Source organism: Arachis stenosperma, chromosome 4 (genome assembly GCF_014773155.1).
Source record: "Arachis stenosperma cultivar V10309 chromosome 4, arast.V10309.gnm1.PFL2, whole genome shotgun sequence".
Classification (NCBI taxonomy): Eukaryota; Viridiplantae; Streptophyta; class Magnoliopsida; order Fabales; family Fabaceae; genus Arachis; species Arachis stenosperma.
In genome coordinates this window covers 45,296,888-45,315,555 of record NC_080380.1, presented here as the reverse complement: position 1 = coordinate 45,315,555, position 18,668 = coordinate 45,296,888, and the positions used below count along the sequence as shown (strand labels likewise).

At 31.5% G+C, this 18,668-nt stretch overlaps 1 pseudogene; it reads right to left on the bottom strand.

Annotated features, from left to right (window-relative positions):
- Positions 1-6,753: 6,753 nt before the first annotated feature.
- On the bottom strand, positions 6,754-10,892 carry LOC130974945 (probable receptor-like protein kinase At1g11050; annotated as a pseudogene).
- Positions 10,893-18,668: the final 7,776 nt, after the last annotated feature.

Genomic DNA, 18,668 nt, shown 5'->3' with positions numbered 1-18,668 from the left:
TAAGGATAAACATGCTGGAGTATGAAATTTGGAAGGTAGATGAATTGGCTAGTGATGGATGCTATGATACAACTATGGAGGCAAGGAGAAGGGCCCTTGTCAGTGTTTGCAAGAAATGGTATGTCATGAAGGAGATTCATTGGAAGCAGATGTCAAGGTCTGGACATGCTAAGAACATGGATAAAAATACTAGATATTTCTATAATTTAACCTTAGCCAAAAGACATAGCAATCGAATCAATGCCTTAGTGATAAATTGAAGGCTGGTGAGGAATCAAGTCAGGATCTAGCTTGCCATAAGAGATTTCTACAAGAACTTCTATCTTCAGGAAGCGTCACCTTTGATAGACTTTCATGATGGGCTAGTTAATAAGATACAAGAAGAGGAGTTTGCAAAGAAGAAAGAATGCCTTCGGTTGAAGAATTAAAAGATGCAGTGTGGGTTTGCAAGTCGTCGAAGGCGCTTGGGTGTGATGGCCATAATATGAACTTCATTAAGTATTGGGGAGAAATTGGTTCAAGCTTCATTAAGGCTATCATGGATTTTTTTCAGTCAACAGAGCTATCAAGAGATTCTAATGTTACTTGGGTGGCACTAGCTCCGAAGTTTGTTGGAGCTAAAGAGATCAAAGATCTTTAGCCGATTAGCATGGTAGGATGTGTGTATAAGGTCATATCGAAGGTGCTAGTTCAGAGAATATCAAGGGTAATTCCATAATTAGTAGGAAAGACTTAGAGTGCTTTTGTGAAGGGTAGGAAGATACATGATAGGGCTTTAATTGTGTGTGAGACGGTGCAGTGGTTGAAGACGAGTAAGAAGAGGTCGGTGATAATCAAGTTGGATTTTCAAAAAGCTTATGATAGAGCGAAGTGGACTTTTGTGGATATTGTACTTCAGAAGATGGGGTTTGGGTAAAGATGGAGAAGGTGGACTAAGGAATGTGTTTGCATGGCATCGATGTCGGTTCTGATAAATGTAGGGGTGGCAAGCGGGGAAGTCCGCCCCACCCTACCCTGCCTTTTGGCAGGCTGACCTGTCCCGCCTAATGAGGCGGTCATGAAATCTCACCCCGCCCTGCTTAACAGCGGGCTGACGGGCCAAGCCCGGCAAATCTCATTTTTTATTACTTTTTATTATTAAGTATTAAATAATATAAATTACCAAAAAAATATTAAATAATATATATAATTTCACAACTATTTTAATAAATTTATAATTTCTAAAGATATAAAAAAATTATAATTTTTAAATTAACAAACATTAAAGTTTTTATAATCATCAATATGTAATAAACATAATCATAAACTAAGATAAAATCATAAACTAAGTTTTTTGAAACAAAATAATAAAATCAACATTATCCAAAGTAAAATAAATATTGTCCAAAATATATAATTAAACATTTATAAGTTTAGAACATAATCAATCAAACGTAAAACATAATCCAAAGCACTACATTAGAACATCTTCAAAAAATCCTAAGCCTACCAAAGTCATGGTTTAAGCGGTGCGGGTTCGGTGAGCTTTTGATGTGTGGCAGTCTCAATTTTCCAGTCCGGCCCGTCTTTTGGTGGGTTACGTGGGCCAGCCCAGGCGGTTTAAGCCCGTTTGCTACCCCTAGATAAATGGGTCGCCTTCTAAATCCTTTAAGATGAAACGGGGCTTAAGGCAAGGTGACCCTCTTTCTCCATTCCTATTTGTTCTTGTTGTTGATGTCCTTCATAGGATGGTAGGAAAGGCAGTAAGGAATGGAAGGATTACTCTTTTGTTGGGTGGTAAGAACAATATTGAGTTGTCCCACCTACAATTTGCAAATGACACCGTACTGTTTTACCCACAGGAAGAGGAAGACTGTCAGAAACTACGAGCAGCTTCTGCGGTGTTTTGAGATCATATGATGTCCAGCTTGAGTATTAATTTTGATTAATCTAGCTTGATTCCGGTTAATTGTGAGCAGAAGTGGGTACAAATGATGTGTAGAGTGCTGGGTGTGAAGAACCTTTGCTGCCAATCAAATATCTGGTATTTCTCTAGGAGCGAATCCGAGATTGGTCAAGACTTGAAAGCCAATAATTGACAAAGTAGAAGAAAAGCTCAGTTTGTGGACAGTCAAAACGCTCAATAAAGCTGGTAAGCTAATTCTTATCAAATCTGTATTGAATAGTTTGCCAGTTTACTACCTCATCTTATATAAGATGCCCAGAGTATTAGCAGAAAAGTTGATCTCCTTACAGAAGAGATTCTTGTGGAGTGGAGAGGATGGTAAGCACATGGTAGTTTTGGTGAAGTAAAAAATTGTGCAAGCTCCAAAACAGCTAGGAAGGTTGGGAGTGGGTGATGCAGTTGTTCGGAATGCAGCACTATTATTTAAGTGGTGGTGGCGATTTTTGAAGGAAGATTGTCCATTGTGAAAGAAAATTGTGTGCTCGTGCAATAATATGAACCCAAATATTCTACTCTCTGGTCAGCATGTACCTTAAAGAGGAGGTCCATGGAGAGATGTTTGTCAACTATATATAAAAGATCAAAAGGTGTGGGATAAGATGGTCAGAGGGTTGTCTTTAGAGGTAGGAAATGGAAGAAGAATTCAATTATGGGAGAATAATTGGTTGGCCTGTGTTGTGTTGGATGATATCTTTTCACGGCTTTTCTCGGTTTCAAACCAAAACGGATCTATAATTAAGGATTATGGATTCTGTAATGGGTTAGAGTGGATATGAAATTTTCAATGGAGAAAAAAATTGTTCCAATGGAAGTTAGAATTAGTGAATAAGTTTTATGAGATGCTACAATCTGTCAATTTAGCATATGAGAGAGAGGACAGGATAGTGTAAAAATTTGATAGATCAGATATTTATTCTACTAACTCTTTTGTGCAGGTTTTGTAGGCTGAAACACTCTTGGAGGACATTTTCAGTTATCGCTTCACTTGTTCCATTTGGAGGGAGTTAGTTCCACCAAGAGTGGAATTATTCACTTGGTTTGTGTTAGTTGGCAAGGTCAATACTAAGGACAAATTAAGCAGATTTGGCATTGTTGGTAAAAATAATACTGATTGTGTGTTGTGTAAAAAGGACTCTGAGAATAATTACCATTTGTTTCTGGGTTGTGAGTTTACTTAGCAGGTGTGGTGTGCTTGGTTGTTCGCCTATAAAAAGCTATGGTCTGTTCTAGGAACAATTAAGCAACACTTCAAGAGTTGGACAAGAGCTCCTGCTAAAAAGGATGAACGCAATAGATGGTTGATTGGTTTTTGTGCTATCATCTGGAATACTTGGCTGGAAAGGAATGACAGGATATTCAAGAATCAAGAAGCAGATTTGTGGAGATTATCAACAAGTCGATTAGGAACTACAAAGTGTGGGTTGATTTTGATCCTTCTAGTTGTTGATGACAATGTTAGAGATGACTACAGGTTAATTCTCTATTTTGTAACAGATTATTGACATTTATTACTTGTAAGTTAATTATTTATATTAACTTTAAAATATAAATGTCAATAAGGAAATACTCCCATTTGAATTCAAATAAAATATCAAAAGATCAAAACAAATAAGAATAGAAATCCAATTTTGTGTTTTAGTTCAAAATTCAGAAAATTTATATTTTTATAAACTTATAAATTTAAAATGGAACAATAAAATATTTCTAAAATATTATTAAAAGTTATCTTTTGACTCATTAGCATCTAAAGAATCATTACCGAGATTTTTGGTGTTGAAAAAATAAATATAAAGTATAGCCCTCCACGGTGGCATAAGGGTTAAAACTTAAAATTTTTTCATAGTTAGAAGTAAAAGATAGTTATACATTATTAAATGACCAACTATATATTTATACAATATATTATTGAAAAATAATTAAATACTATATCAATTAAATTATTATTTAATTTGTGAAATTAATTATAAAATTTATGCTTTGATGATTGTATGCTTTGAAAAATCTAAGTTTAAGTAAAAAATAACGTCATCAAAGGCATACATTTTATACTTAATTTCACAAATTAAATAATAATTTAATTGATATAGTATTTTAATTATTTTTTAAATTACATATTGTATAAATATAGTTGGTCATTATATATTTTGTAAGTATTTATTACTTCAGACTCTGAAAAAAATTGAAGTTTTAACTCCTATGCTACTTTGGAGGGATATATTTTATATTAATTTTTTCAACATCAAAAGTTCTGATAATGATTTTTTAGATGTTAATGAGTCAAATGATGATTTTTAATATTTTTATAGAAATTATTTAATGTTCTATTTTACATTTATAAATTTATAAAAATGTAAATTTTTTAGAATTTGAACTAAAACACAAGAGTTAAATTTCTATTTTTATTCGTTTTGATTTTTTTTAATATTTTATTTGAATCCAAATTGGGGTATTTCTTTGTTGACATTTATGTTTTAAAGTTAATATAAATAATTAACTTAAAAGTAGTAAATGTCAATAATCTGTTATAAGTAGTAAATCAAATTAACCTGATTCGATTTACTATTGATTTAACATATATAATATTAAATTTGATGTATAAATATATGTTGTATTAGTAGTAAATCGAATATAGTTGATTCGATTTATTACTGTTACAACATATACATGCTAAATCAAATTCAATTGATTCGATTTACATTGAAAAAGTGTAAATCGAATCTAATTCATTCGATTTATATTGAATCATTTAGGATATTGATAAACCACTATTTTATGGTATATTTTGGAATGAATTGAGTAAATTTTGTCAATTATTCTCATATTTATTCATGTAAATTGCATGTTTTTGAGATTCCTTCCTAATTTGTACTTAAGAATAAAAACATGCTTCCTAGGCCTTAAAAATGCTAATTTTTAATTCTCTCTTATTACCATTCGATGTCGTGATATGTTTGTTAAGTGTTTTCAGGGTTATATGGCAAGAATGGCTTAGAAGGTGGAAAAGAAGCATGCAAAAGTGGAAGGAATACAAAGAATTAAAGATTTGAGAAGCTGGTCCCGACGCATACGCGTGGCCAGTGCATTATCCAGCGATGCGTACGCGTGACAAGCAGGACGTGCCTCACTAAAGTGAAAATGTTGGGGGGCAATTTTTGAGCTGGTTTTGGCCTAATTTTAAGCCCATTCTGCAGATTAAAGGCTTGGAGTGAAGAAGGAAAGGGGACCATTCATTACACACATTAGTTTTAGTTTGAGATATATAGATGTAGAATTCTAGAGAGAGAGTCTCTCCCCTCTCTCTAGGTTTTAGGGTTCTTATTTTAATTTCTTCTTAGATCTAGTTTTTAATCTTGCCTCAATTTAACTTTTCTTTACTTTTATTTGTTCTATCACTTCAGTTCATTTACTTCTCTTGTTAATTTCTTTATTTTACCAATTTAGTTTATGAACTCTTTTGTTATTCTCAATTTCCTTTCAATGTATTTTGATATCTATCTTAATTACTATTGTTGATTTCTTGTTAATGTTAGTTATAACTTTTATTAATTCTTTCATTTTATGATGTTTGCTTTTATTGCATTCTAGGTGTTTGATGAAATGTTTCTTTTCGTTATGAATTAGATTTTTCTATTCTCGACTTGGGTTGGTATCTTAGGTGACCTTGAGTTGCTAATGTCTAAGTGATTGATAATTGGTGTCCATTGATACTAGTCTTCACTAATTCAATTAGTGAGTAGCTAGGATTTATGAATTGGGATTAATAAAACTCATTTGACTTTCCTTCGATTGTTAGATGATGACAAAATGAGATTGATCCTTGCAGTTATTATGTTGTGGTTAATACCAAGGATAGTGATACTTAACCATCAACCCTTGCCAATACCTTTTTACCATTTGAATTTCCTTTACTTTCTTGTAATTTACTTTATTGTTCATCATTTCAAAATCCCAAAAATATTACTTCATAACCAATAACATAAACACTTTCTTTCAGTTTATTTTTATTGGAGTTTATACTTGTGACAAACAAATTAAACTTTAACTAAGGATTAATTATTGGTTTGGATATATACTATCAACAAAATTATTTTAATAAAAATTCCTAATCGATATTTATCCTCCATCAAACATACTTGTAACAAAAATTAAAATAGGATATTAGTGTAATTTTGAGACTGAAATAGTTTATTAGTATATTTTATCCTATAATTAATTATAAATTATTTTATATTATATAACATATGGATGATCTTGTTTATTAATTTAAATATTAAATAAAATAATACGTGATTATTACTTTTAATTTGGATCTAAAACATAAAATCGAATGTGCTATTTTATTTGAATTTTATGAGAACTTAATCGAACCGATATTTAAATATAAATAGTAATTTATTAGGTTTTAGTCTCCATTCTCCAATATATTAAAGTTGTTTTAGCAATTCTTCTTTATAAGATGAGTTGTTATTCAACCTTATAAAAAACACAAAATTTTGATTGAGAAAGATTGAAGAACTAACATGGATGTATCAGGATCCAATAATCATAAATTAAGAGTTAATAGTCAATTTCATCTCTGAAAGATATCTCGATCTCCATTTTCATCCCCGAAAGTTAAAATTAATCAAAATCGTCCTCCAAAGATACCTTACTTGATCACATTCGTCCTTCCGTCATCTCCCTAGCTTAGTTGGCAAACGTCCGCTGACGTGGGCCGTTAACTGCCAAGGTGGCAAACGCCAGGCTATAGCATGTTGTTGATGACAAGATAACTCTTGTTTAAGATGTCAAATTAGTCCCTAGAGTGGTTAAATCCTAATTTGAGGCCAAGCCAATGATTTCTTCAACTTTTGCTGCTCACTCACCAGAAGCAGATGGTCTTCAAGGTTTCCATTCAGCATGTAATCATAAACCAAAAACCTCTGGCTTCCCCTGTCATTAAATTTTTCATCATCATTATCCACTACACAACAGCCTCGAAGAGGCACCAGATTCCTGTGCTTCAGGTTGCTAATAATCTCCACCTCATTACTAAACTCCACATCCCCTTGAAAATCAGATTCCAAGATCCTCTTAACAGCCACGATCGAACAATTGGACAAAACCCCCTTGAAAACAAGCCCAAATCCAGCCCTGCCAATGAAATTTTTGGTTGAGAAATTATCAGTAGCCTTCTCAAGCTTATCAATCTTGAACCAAATAGACCCCGTATTCGGCCTCAACCTACGCCTAGACCCTTGTTCCTCAGGATTAAAATCAAATTCATCATCATTAAGCTTCTTCCTCCTAACCTTCTTATCATACCAAACATAAACCCCTAACAAACAAGACATAACTAACAAAGCAATACCAGCACCAGTTAACCGAAAAACCAAACCCTGGTGACTTTTTCCACCAAAACCACCACCCTGTGGGTAAAGTGACATACCAAAGATGCAACTCATGGCACCATTGCTTTCAGGTCCATACTGATTCACAAACGCAGCAGCATATAGAATAGTAAATTTGAAACAATTTTCAAAGTGAGAAACATTACCATCAATGGAGACAAGTTTATGCTGCACCTGAAACTCTGCAGTAAGACACACATCACATAGCGAAAGATCAGTGAGGTCTTGTTTTCAACTAGTATCAAGAGGCGTGATTTGACCAAACTTCTTGTCCCAATCTTTTAGGGTTTCAATTCCTGCTCAAACATTTCGGGATATGACGAACTGGTGAGGGTCAAAGCACAAGTCAACACGGTTGTTTTCGAGAGACAAGGAATTGAGCTGAGACTGGAAATCATGGACGCATGAGGTTGAGGTTTCAAGGTTTGGGAGGTTGAAATTTGTAGTTGCTTTAAGGTACTGTGCGAACCCTATTCCGATTAGAGATAAGAGCGAGGTGCAACAGTTGCTCAAGTTTGATGATAAAGAGTAAAAATTCTCACATGTTGAAGGGTTTCATGGAACTCTCTTAACATAGCTGAAGTCGATAGGGGCATGTTGAAGGAGAAGAAGGAGAAGATGAAGGTGAAGGTGCTGCCATGGTGAAAGACAGAGCGATGGTTGATATGACACGCCTCATCTGAAGACAAAACGGCGACGTTTCAACCCTAGTAGCGCTTTCTACCGAAACGACGTCATTTTTGTTCTCTGCCGCCTTGGTAGTTAACGGCCCACATCAGCAGACGTTTGCCAACTCAGTTAGGGAGATGACGGAAGGACGAACGTGATCAGGTAAGGTATCTTTGGAGGACGATTTTGATTAATTTTGACTTTCGAAGACGAAAATGGAGATCGCGATATCTTTCAGGGACGAAATTGACTATTAACTCCATAAATTAATAGTAAAATCACCAACTTTTTTATCGCTTTTATATATTCAATAGGTACACTTTTACAATAAAATTTATTTATTAATGATTTAACATGAATGATTTAGGTTATAAAATTAATTTGTTCTAACAATATATATACAGTTATACACACAAGAATTAACAATAATAGTTGGTTTAATTGCAATTTTATAATAATAATTATTAGACCTTAAGAACCAATTTCTATGTCATTGTCAGAGTAGGGCTCCTATGTCCAAGAATGAAACTCTCATCACCAAAAAAAGAGATTTTGTACAAATTCTTCACAAATGGCAGCCACTCATCAAAGTATGACAAAGAAATTAAAACAGTGCAAATGCATTTAATTTCTTTACGTAGTGTGTTATCTTAAAAAATCTTAATTGGGAGATTAGGAGAAGATGATTAATCAAGATCTACTTGATTAAAGTACTTTTTCAAGTAAAACACTATCCCCAACACCAAATTCAGTTGAACTCAAAATTGTTTGCTTAATTTTTGCAAAACAGACTCATGTGTCACCGAATATTTAGATAAGAAGGGAAACAAATATTAATTGTGTGGTTACATGGCCTACAATTAGTAGGACTAATAAGTAGTTAATAAGGTGGGTTTAATTTATGATGAAAAGGTTGGTACCTTTTTGGCAAAGGGAGATAAGCTAAGTCTAATGCGACCAAACATAGGGCTTCACATGTCACAAAGACAATAACGTGCCACATTACAAGACCTTGGTTGTGATTCCCCACATCCCCACTTCTTGTTTTGGCAATCATATTGTCCATACATTATTAGGTTCTCCAATTAAAAAGAAATTATTTTTAATACATTAATAACATAAAATATTTTATATAGTCCATAAATTACATTCATTTAAAAAATGATCATTTCTGTAATTAAAATAAAAATTAATTATTTTTATTAATATAATATTATATTTTTAAATGCATATGTAAAATTATTGATAATATATTAAAATTAAATTCTTAAAAAATTAAATAATAAAAATTAAAAAAAGAAAAAGAAAAATTAGTAATAATTAATTAAGCATATTTATGTAAGCTAAAGAAATAGAAATATAAACAACATTATCATTATCATTATTATTATTATTATTATTATTATTATTATTATTATTATTATTATTATTATTATTATTATTATTATTATTATTATTATTATTATTATTCCATAGAGGCATAGACAACTCTTTCTCGTGATCTTTCCTTAGTTATTTTATTCTAGGGATGGCACCTAATTAATATTAAACCTATTTATTAAACCTATATCTATGTTGTTTCTAATGGAGGCAACCTATGAGCTAATTAATATTTTTTCAAGAAACTCTTGTGATGATACTTCTATTCTTTTTTTATCTAAATGGGTGCATGAATTTGCGAATATAAATCTTATAATAATGTAAAAAGTTTAATATTTTGTATATTATTTTATCTAAGCTAGCTATATATACAAAATATTAAACTTTTTACATTATTATATAAGATTCATCAGAGAATTAGTTTTATTGTTATCTAATTGAGTTTATACTCTGTAGATATTTTGCATAGTATCACATTCTGACATTCTTAATTCATTGTATGAAGAGTCGTGCAAAGTTAAAACGCATATCTAGCTATTTTTATTTCAGAGCAAATGGAATTTGTGCTCGTCTTTAATTTGGAGGTGGGAATAATAATAATAATAATAATAATTTATATATGTCTTCTCATCATGAGAAGATAAACTGCACTGGTGATCTGAAATGAATATATATACACATCTTTGTCCCTTGGTCACACGTGGTTAAGTGAAGAAATCTGATTGAATATGTCAATATATATATTTCAAGGTGGGAAGATTAAGATACACACCTATCGAAAGCATGCATTTTTTCTTTAAAAGGAATTTATACTCGATATTGAATATATAGTGTATGACATGTCAACGTATACAAATTTTATATGACAATCTATGTACAAATTTATGAACCTTAAAAGCTTGGGCGGCTATATACCGAATTAATTCAATTTTTTCCATTATTGGATTAAACATAAGACTCAAACAATCAACTATTTTTCATATTTTTATTTAAATTAAAATATATAGTAAAAGAAAGTGAGTAATAAGTAATTAACTAATATGTATATAAGGAAGAGAGTGAGTAAACATAAAATGATGGCTAATTATGATGATTCTAAAAATCGAATCGGATTAGATCGACTAGTCGAATCAGTTCAATCAAAAATCGGCGATGTTAACGGTTTGGTTCTACATCTAAGACTGTTCATGAAAAATTCGGTCGCAATCATTGACCAGTTGGACCGGACCAAAAATTAATCAATTTTTTTAACCGCGTCGTTTTGTTAACTTTTAAAGAAAAATGTGTTCCCCTAAATCTTTCCTTCGTTCAATTGCTTTTCTTTCCTTTCTCAACTCAGAGAAAGAAAAGATAAACTCAACTCAAAATCCTAGCTTGCTTCCATGGTTCCATCACCGTCAACGGAGTGAGCGACTGTCGCCGTCCATGGTTGTCCGAGGCTTTTCTGTTCGTCCTGTCCTCAACCCCCTTTTTACTTTGTTCTTCTTCGCTCGACGTCCATCCTCCATCGTCTTTTTGTCCTGCTCGCCATAATGTCGACGCCTTCGTCTCATTACCGTTGTCTCGTCGTTCTAATTTTCGTCGCGCTCAACCCCTTTCAAAGGTTAGTGGCAGTGCTTAGAACAATTTGTTTTTCTTTTTATTCTCTGTTCAGGAAGTGAAATCATTAATAAAATTACAGGAGTTTTGTGTTTTTGTTAAAATTATTGATAAAAAATGGCTTTGTTGTGTTGCTACTGTTTTTAAATTTCTAGTTCTAATGTTTTTTATTTTTTATTGATGGTTTTTTTATTTCAGGATTTTTCTGTTTTTGTTGATTATTTGTTGCTGTTTTTGAATTTTTGTTGATGATTTATTTGATTTCTGGCTCTGTTGTGTTGCTGCTATTTTTTATTGTATTGATGAGAGCTGTTATTTTTTACTATAGTGATGATTTATTGATTTCAGTTATGGATGATTATTTGTTGAATGATTATTTGATTTCTGGCTCTACTGTACTGCTACTGTTTTTGACTGTGTTAATGATTTGTTGATTTCATTTATAGATGATAGTATTAATCAAGAAGCAATTACTGATCTTCCTAGTAATATGGAAGACTTATTGCTTGAGTATTATTATTTTATTTTCTGATGATTTATTAGAATATTGTTAGTTGTTAGTTTTTAATATAATGATGATAAAATGTGTATTTTATTAGGTGATATTGATGCTGATTTATATCAAAATTGCAGTGGTAGTAGTGGTCTTTATGCTGCATCTCTTGATTCTTCTGCTCAAGAGGGTGGAAATGAAGGTGAAGATGATCTCAACGAAGCAAATTTACAACAAGTTCTTGCGAATTTTGATGATTGATGACAAAAATTTTTTATGTTGGCATTTAATATTTAGTTATTTCTTTTTATTATTAACTTTTGAGTTTAAATTTTGATAAAATCATATGGCTTTAGTTGATGACATTTTATGTAGTGTTTTAAATTTTGAAGATATTTTAAAATTTATATTAGACTATAATTATATTTTAGGATGTTTATAATTTATTTATTATTTTACTCTAAAATAACTTTTTCAATTAAACCACAATTGAATCAATAAACTAATAAACCAATGACTAGAACGATTCGATTATTGGTCCAAACCATAAGTTGGTTTTAGCAAAAGTCATAGCAAAATTAGTAAACAAATTTTCTTTTTAATATAATAATGGAGTCTATCTACAAATGTTTACCCTCCAAACAAATAATTTTAAATTTGAAAGAAATATATTATAAGTTTCATATTTTTTAAAACTATAATTTTTAGATAGTTTGTAAATGTAAAACAACTTTTACTTCTTGAACTATTCTAATATTATTGAGTCATCTACCAGTAAATATTCACACTCTAAATGACATAGACCCATTTAAATAGCTTTTAATTTAGGGCTGAATTATATATTTCATTAAATCTCAATTATAATATAATAGTAGGATTTATTTGATTTTGATGGTTTATCAGTGGCTAAGAGAAGTGGGGTTGAATCTTAACTCCTTTTTCGCTTAGTAACTATTGCTGTCCTTTAGAACACTTGAGGAGATATTTCTTATTTTTGTCTTATGTCTAGTCAAGAGACTTTTTCGTTTTATCTCGTGACCAGCCAGGAGATATTTTTCAGTTTTGTCTCCTATACAGCAGAATCAGAAATGGAGTAGAAGAGAGAGAAAAATACACCAAGATATATTCTGATTCAGCTGCTAAGTGCAATGCAGCCTACATCCAGTCTCCATCACAACAATGATGGAATTTCACTATAATCATCTTTGATTACAAACACTAATTCTTCCTAGGAACAACCCTTCCTATCCGGGACAAGTCTATAATCTATCCCCAACCCTAAACTTGACTTGGTCACCTACCAAGCTTTCAACTGCTAAGTGCTAATCCAACTTGAAAGGAAATTCTCACAGAATCATGAAACACAACACAGATGTACAAAAGACCTCTAAAGACATCTATGGCTTTTTCTTTTAATTTTGTGCACTTTGTCTTTTTCTGCTTTATGACTTTTTCTTACAAACCTCACTGTTTGTCTTTTTTCATGAGACTCAAGACAGACAAAATTAAACAGGAAAATACAAAATAGAAAGCATTGAAGGAGAAGAACTTCTGTCATCTTAGGTAGCTATGTGAATACTGTGTCTTGCACTCTCACTTCTTGCTTCAAACCCTAGCTGTTCTCCCTTATTTATATAGGGGGAAGCCTCCACGGTTGAAACCATTTGAACCAAGCTAAACTTCTTCTTTTCTAAGAAATATCGGTTCAGCCAGAGAGAGAGAGGAGAGAAAACCGAATGCTATATCCAACATGCAATTACCTCTGAGTCTTCTCTTTACACCAAACTTCATCAATCCAAGCCATCCCTCTTGACTTGCACTCCATGAAGGACTCCTAGCCCTTGATGCTTCTTGATGCATGACAGCTCCTCCTGCTCCACTTTTGCTTCCTTCTTCACGTAGCCTCCCTAGCTACCTTCTGTGATGAGTGAACACAAAAGCAGAGACGAGCCATGCCTCTGAGATCTTCTTTCTCTGACCGAGATCTCCTCTTCCATTTTTGGTATGGAGAGCATGAGCTTACTTCACCAAATCTTACCTTATTTTGGTGAAGATCTCAGTCACAACATACTTTTTGTTTTCTTTTTCTTGCCATCATTGCGATGGTCTTATTGCTTGCTTCTTCTTCTTTCAGGTAGCTTGCTATAGCTTCCATAGTTTTCTGAGAAGTAACCGAAAGAGAAGAGGGAGTAGAGAGAAAAAATTTGAACAATAATCAATGTAACCAAGAGAGAGAATTAGAGTGAATTAAGTTTTCCACTTTCCTTTGATGAGTAGCGTGCCTCATTAAGACAATCAGTCAAATCAAAAGCAATTTCTCTCTCATGGTTCCAATGCATTAATGTTAATTGAATTAAATTTGGAATCCATCACATAAGAGAGATCCGTTGGAAGAAAGAAACCTTTGCTTTTTTTCTTTTCTTCATTTCGGATCAACCTTAATGGTCTTGGGGCAAATCATTTTGGGCTAGTTCAACTTAATTCTGGCCCCATTAACTACAAATTGCTTTAGCCATAATACTTAAACATTTTGAACAAGGCTGAATGTTTACATTTATATTGGGCTTGTAATTTTTCTTTTCTTTTCGACCCAAGTAACATAACCATAAATTCAGCCACCATAATCACAACAATTTAATATCAAGGCTGAGTATATGGATTCATGTTGGGCTAGCCAATTTCTTCGGCCCAATCAACAGAATCTGTATCACAAAATTATTAATTAGTAAATGCACATTAAAGATCAAATTAATAATTTTGTAATTAATTATTTTAATAATGTTTGATCATTATCAATTTAATTTGGGGTTTTCCAAACTCATTAGATTTAATGTTATTAGTTGATATAAAAAAATGATAAACAAAAAGATAAGAATTGAAATTAAATAAAAAAAGATAAATTAAAATTGAAACAGAAAATAAAAGGATCAGATAGGTTGAAATTAAATAATACAAAGAGAATCACACTATTTTTTTTCTAATTTCTTGATGTAACAAAAAAAGATTCACACAATCTAACTTATCTACACCATAGTTTGAAAATTGAATCGAAGAGAATCATTAAATTAAACCTTCTACCCAATTTTCTAATGCAACAAGAGAATGACTCGCTCAATTTTACTTGTTCTATATGATTTCATCATAAAACTAAAAAAGAGTTTTTCAAATATCTAAATCACTCTATAATGACTAATAGTTTAGGAGGTATTTATAATCTTTTATTAAATTAAAATAAAAAATATTAAATTCATTAACATAAAAATTAATCTAATAACTAAATAAATAAAAATCAAAATAGATAAAATTAAATTAAATATTTTAATATTTAAAAATAAAAACTAATAACTATTAAATAATGTTTAAACTCTTCATATTATAAATATTTAAAATACGTATCATTAATTCACTCACCTATAAATATTCACACTTCAAATTAAACTATATTCTATATGTGAAAGGACCTCTTTGTTAACTTTTGTAATTTTTTTAATTTATTTCTTAAGAGGGAATTACCTCGTGCAACTACGAAACATTAAAAAACAAAGATTACGATGTACATCAATTAAAAGAATTAAAAACACTAACAGAGAATGAAACAAAGTTTAATAATCAATTAAAAATAGAAACATGACAACAAGGTTTGCTGATTTTGTTGCTGAAAAAAAAAATGACCAAAAAATATATAGTTTCATATGCGCTTTCTAAGTTGCCGTGATTCACATGCAAACATAACTAGAATACATAGTACATGTGATTAGATATATTTGTCTTCGTTTAAAGCTTGAGAAAGGGAACAAGCTCTCATACAAATAATTAACGCAAGTATTTCAGTTACTTCAAAACATTCCTTAGCTTTCCCATGTTCTTTGTTCTTTAATTAATTTATCTCTAACATTAATTCACATTATTGCACATTCTATATGTTGTCACGTGTTCGCACTTTGAGTTTGAGAGCATTTCTAACTTTTATTTCAATTTAAAAAAAAAACTCAACACACGCAATAAAACGTACAAAGAGTTATAAACATGAAAATTAGTAATTTCTATATCATCTTTAACATAGCCATCAATAATGAGTTAATTTTTGCACCACTTTTTAAAACAACAAAAAAACCCAGTAACATAATCTACCACTTTTATTGTCTTGTTCTGGAAAATAAACTCATTTCTACACAACCAGATATTCCATATGACGGAGAAGAATTCTACTAATCATGTTTTCCGCACGTCTGTTCTCAAAGGCATTGTCTTTCAACTCTGAAAGTGTTTTTTTATCGAACCTAGAAAGCTCCAAATACGACCCACATGACTAATCCATGCACACCACACTTGCTAAGCATACTCGCATGTAACAAACAAATGTTGTACAGATTCAATTTCCTTTCTACACATAACACAGACATTATCACTTCGTTCAATAATGTCCAATCTGCTCAAACGATCCTTTGTATTAACTCTGCCTACAAGCACAAACCAAGTAAACAACTCTACTCGAGGGGGAACAAGTCCTTTCCAGATTTCATTTGTGAACTTATAGCTAAGGATATCATCCGTCAGAGTCTGTACCTGCAAAGCCTACACAAATGAGTTAGTAGTATAAATGCCTTCCTTATCAAATTTTCATACCACTCTATCTTGTGCGCCTGCTATCAATCTTACAGCTTGCAAGATATCAAGCATTTGGTTCAAACTGTCGGTCTCCCATTGGCGGAATTCCCTCCTCCATTGGAAGTTCTATACCCACTCTATCCCATCCTAAAACCCACAGTCCCCAATCATGGATCCTTTATTATCTGAAATCAAGTAGAGTCTCAGAAAGGAATCTTTCAACTTTTTTGACTGTAACCATGTATCTTCCCAAAATCTGGTTGATCTACCATCTCCTACTTTCACAGCCAGCCCGTCAATCATCTTTTGTCTGACATGTTGCTCTTTTATTTGCAAGTGACATATATCTCTCCGTGGACCCCCTTTTACTGGTATATCTTAAGTAGATAGTAGCTGCCCAGGGTTTAGATTATTGCAACAGCACACTACCTTCTTTCATAGAGGACACTTCCTTAGAGAATCTCCACCACCACTTAAACAATAATGCGGTATTACGAATCATCGCATCTCCCATACCTAGTCCTCCTAGTTTCTTCGGTGCCTATATCATCTCCCATTTTACAAGAGTTAGCCCAGATCGTCCATCGTCCTTCCCCGAAAAGAACCACCTTTACAATGAAATTATTTTTTTGGCCACCGTAAGTGGCATTTTATACAAACTCAAATAGTAAGTAGGCCGACTATTAATCACAGATTTGATAAGCACCAACTTCCCTGCTTTACTAAATACCTTTGCTTTCTACAAACTTAATGTTTTCTCTACATTATCTATTACTGGCTTCCATATTTTTACTAGCCTCGAATTTGCTCCTAGATTAATTTTCAGATACTTCACTGGAAGATTTGCCGCCAGACATCCTAATAATTGACACATTTAACCAACCCACTCCTGACTGCAATTTACCACACTACAAGAAAATGAAATATTTGTAATAAAAATTTTATATCAATTTTTAAATTATTACAAATTGTTGTTTTTTTGTAACAAAAATTAGTTATAGTTACAAAATAAGAATTTTTTTGTAACAACATTATAATTTGTTACAAAACGTTTTAATATTTTGTAACAATATAATTTCTTTTGTTACAAATTGTGTTAATTTTTGTAACAAAATGATATTTTGTCGCAAAAATTTATAATGTTTTGTAATAAAAAATTAAGTTATTGCAAAAGTTTAAAAAATTTTGTAATAAAATATTAATTTGTCACAAAATGTATATTAGAAGATATTTTGTAACTAAAAAATTTTTTGTCACAAAATTTAAAAATTTTTTGTAACTAAAAAAATTTTGTTTGGAGATGTTAAAATCTTTAGTGTTGGAAAAAAAATTTATTTATATAATTTTTTACATGGTAATTTTTTTTCAAAACTTTAGTTTTTCTAGAATATTGGTTTTGATAATTAAATATTTTTTATAAAATATTAAATATATCTAATATCTTTAATCCTTAAAAAATTAATAAAAACTATAAAAAATATTTTTTAATCTTTAAAAAAAATTAATATATTTAATCCTTATTAATAACCAATTTTTAACAAAATTAATATTTCTAAGATCTATTAGGAATCAACTCTGAATTCTTATTAGAAATTAATTTCTCAAATAAAAAATATTTAATAATAAAATATATTTGTTAATAATTTTATTTAAAAATAATTAAATTTTTAAAAATAATTAAATAAAATTTTATGATACTTTGAATTTAAAATTTATTAAAATTTAATTTTTTTTAAATAATTGAATATTTTCTTATTAGAAATTTAAAATTGTAGTAACTAAAAATAATGAGAATTTTATACGATTTAAATTGAATAATTAAAAATTTTGATTAATTTTATAATCTAAAAAATGTATTTATTTATCTTTAATTTTAAATTAAAATACTTAATTAAAAATAATTAATAAATTTAAAAAATAAATACTATTATTAAAATTATTTATATTAAATTAAATTTATTTTTTAATTAATCTCTAACCAAATCCTAATCTCTAAATTAAAACCCTAATTTTACCTCACCCTAACAACACTCAAATCACTTCTTCCCCCAAACCTCCCATACACACACTGAAATAACAAAGAAAGAAAATGAAGAGAGTGAGTTGCGACAGAAGAGAAGAGGGGAGGCAGCTGCTGAATGCCTGCTGTCGTCCCAGCGTGACCGTCGAGGAGAGAGAGAGCAAGCACGAGGAGGGAGCTACCGTTACATTCCGTCGTCGTTGTGGTGGTCCGCGTCGCCATCGTCACCGTGATCTGCCACTGCATGCACTGTCACCGCCGTTGAAGATTTGTCGCCATCGCTGTTTGTTCCAACCACCATCGCTGCCGTTTGTGACTCCATTTTGCGCTGCTGTGACTTCTGTAACCGCCAGATCTGTCACTGTCGTTGAACCTATCGCCGTCGCCATGCACACCGTTGTCCGGAGAGGACCAGAACGTGATGAGGAGAAGGAGCTGGTTTTCGCTGTCGCCAGGAGAAGGAATTGGCATCTAGTCCCTTAGCTGGTGGTTGTTATCATCTTTGGTTATCAGTTGGTCAACTTTCTTCACCGTCAGATAGTCCCTGGAGGTGAGCTTCCTTTG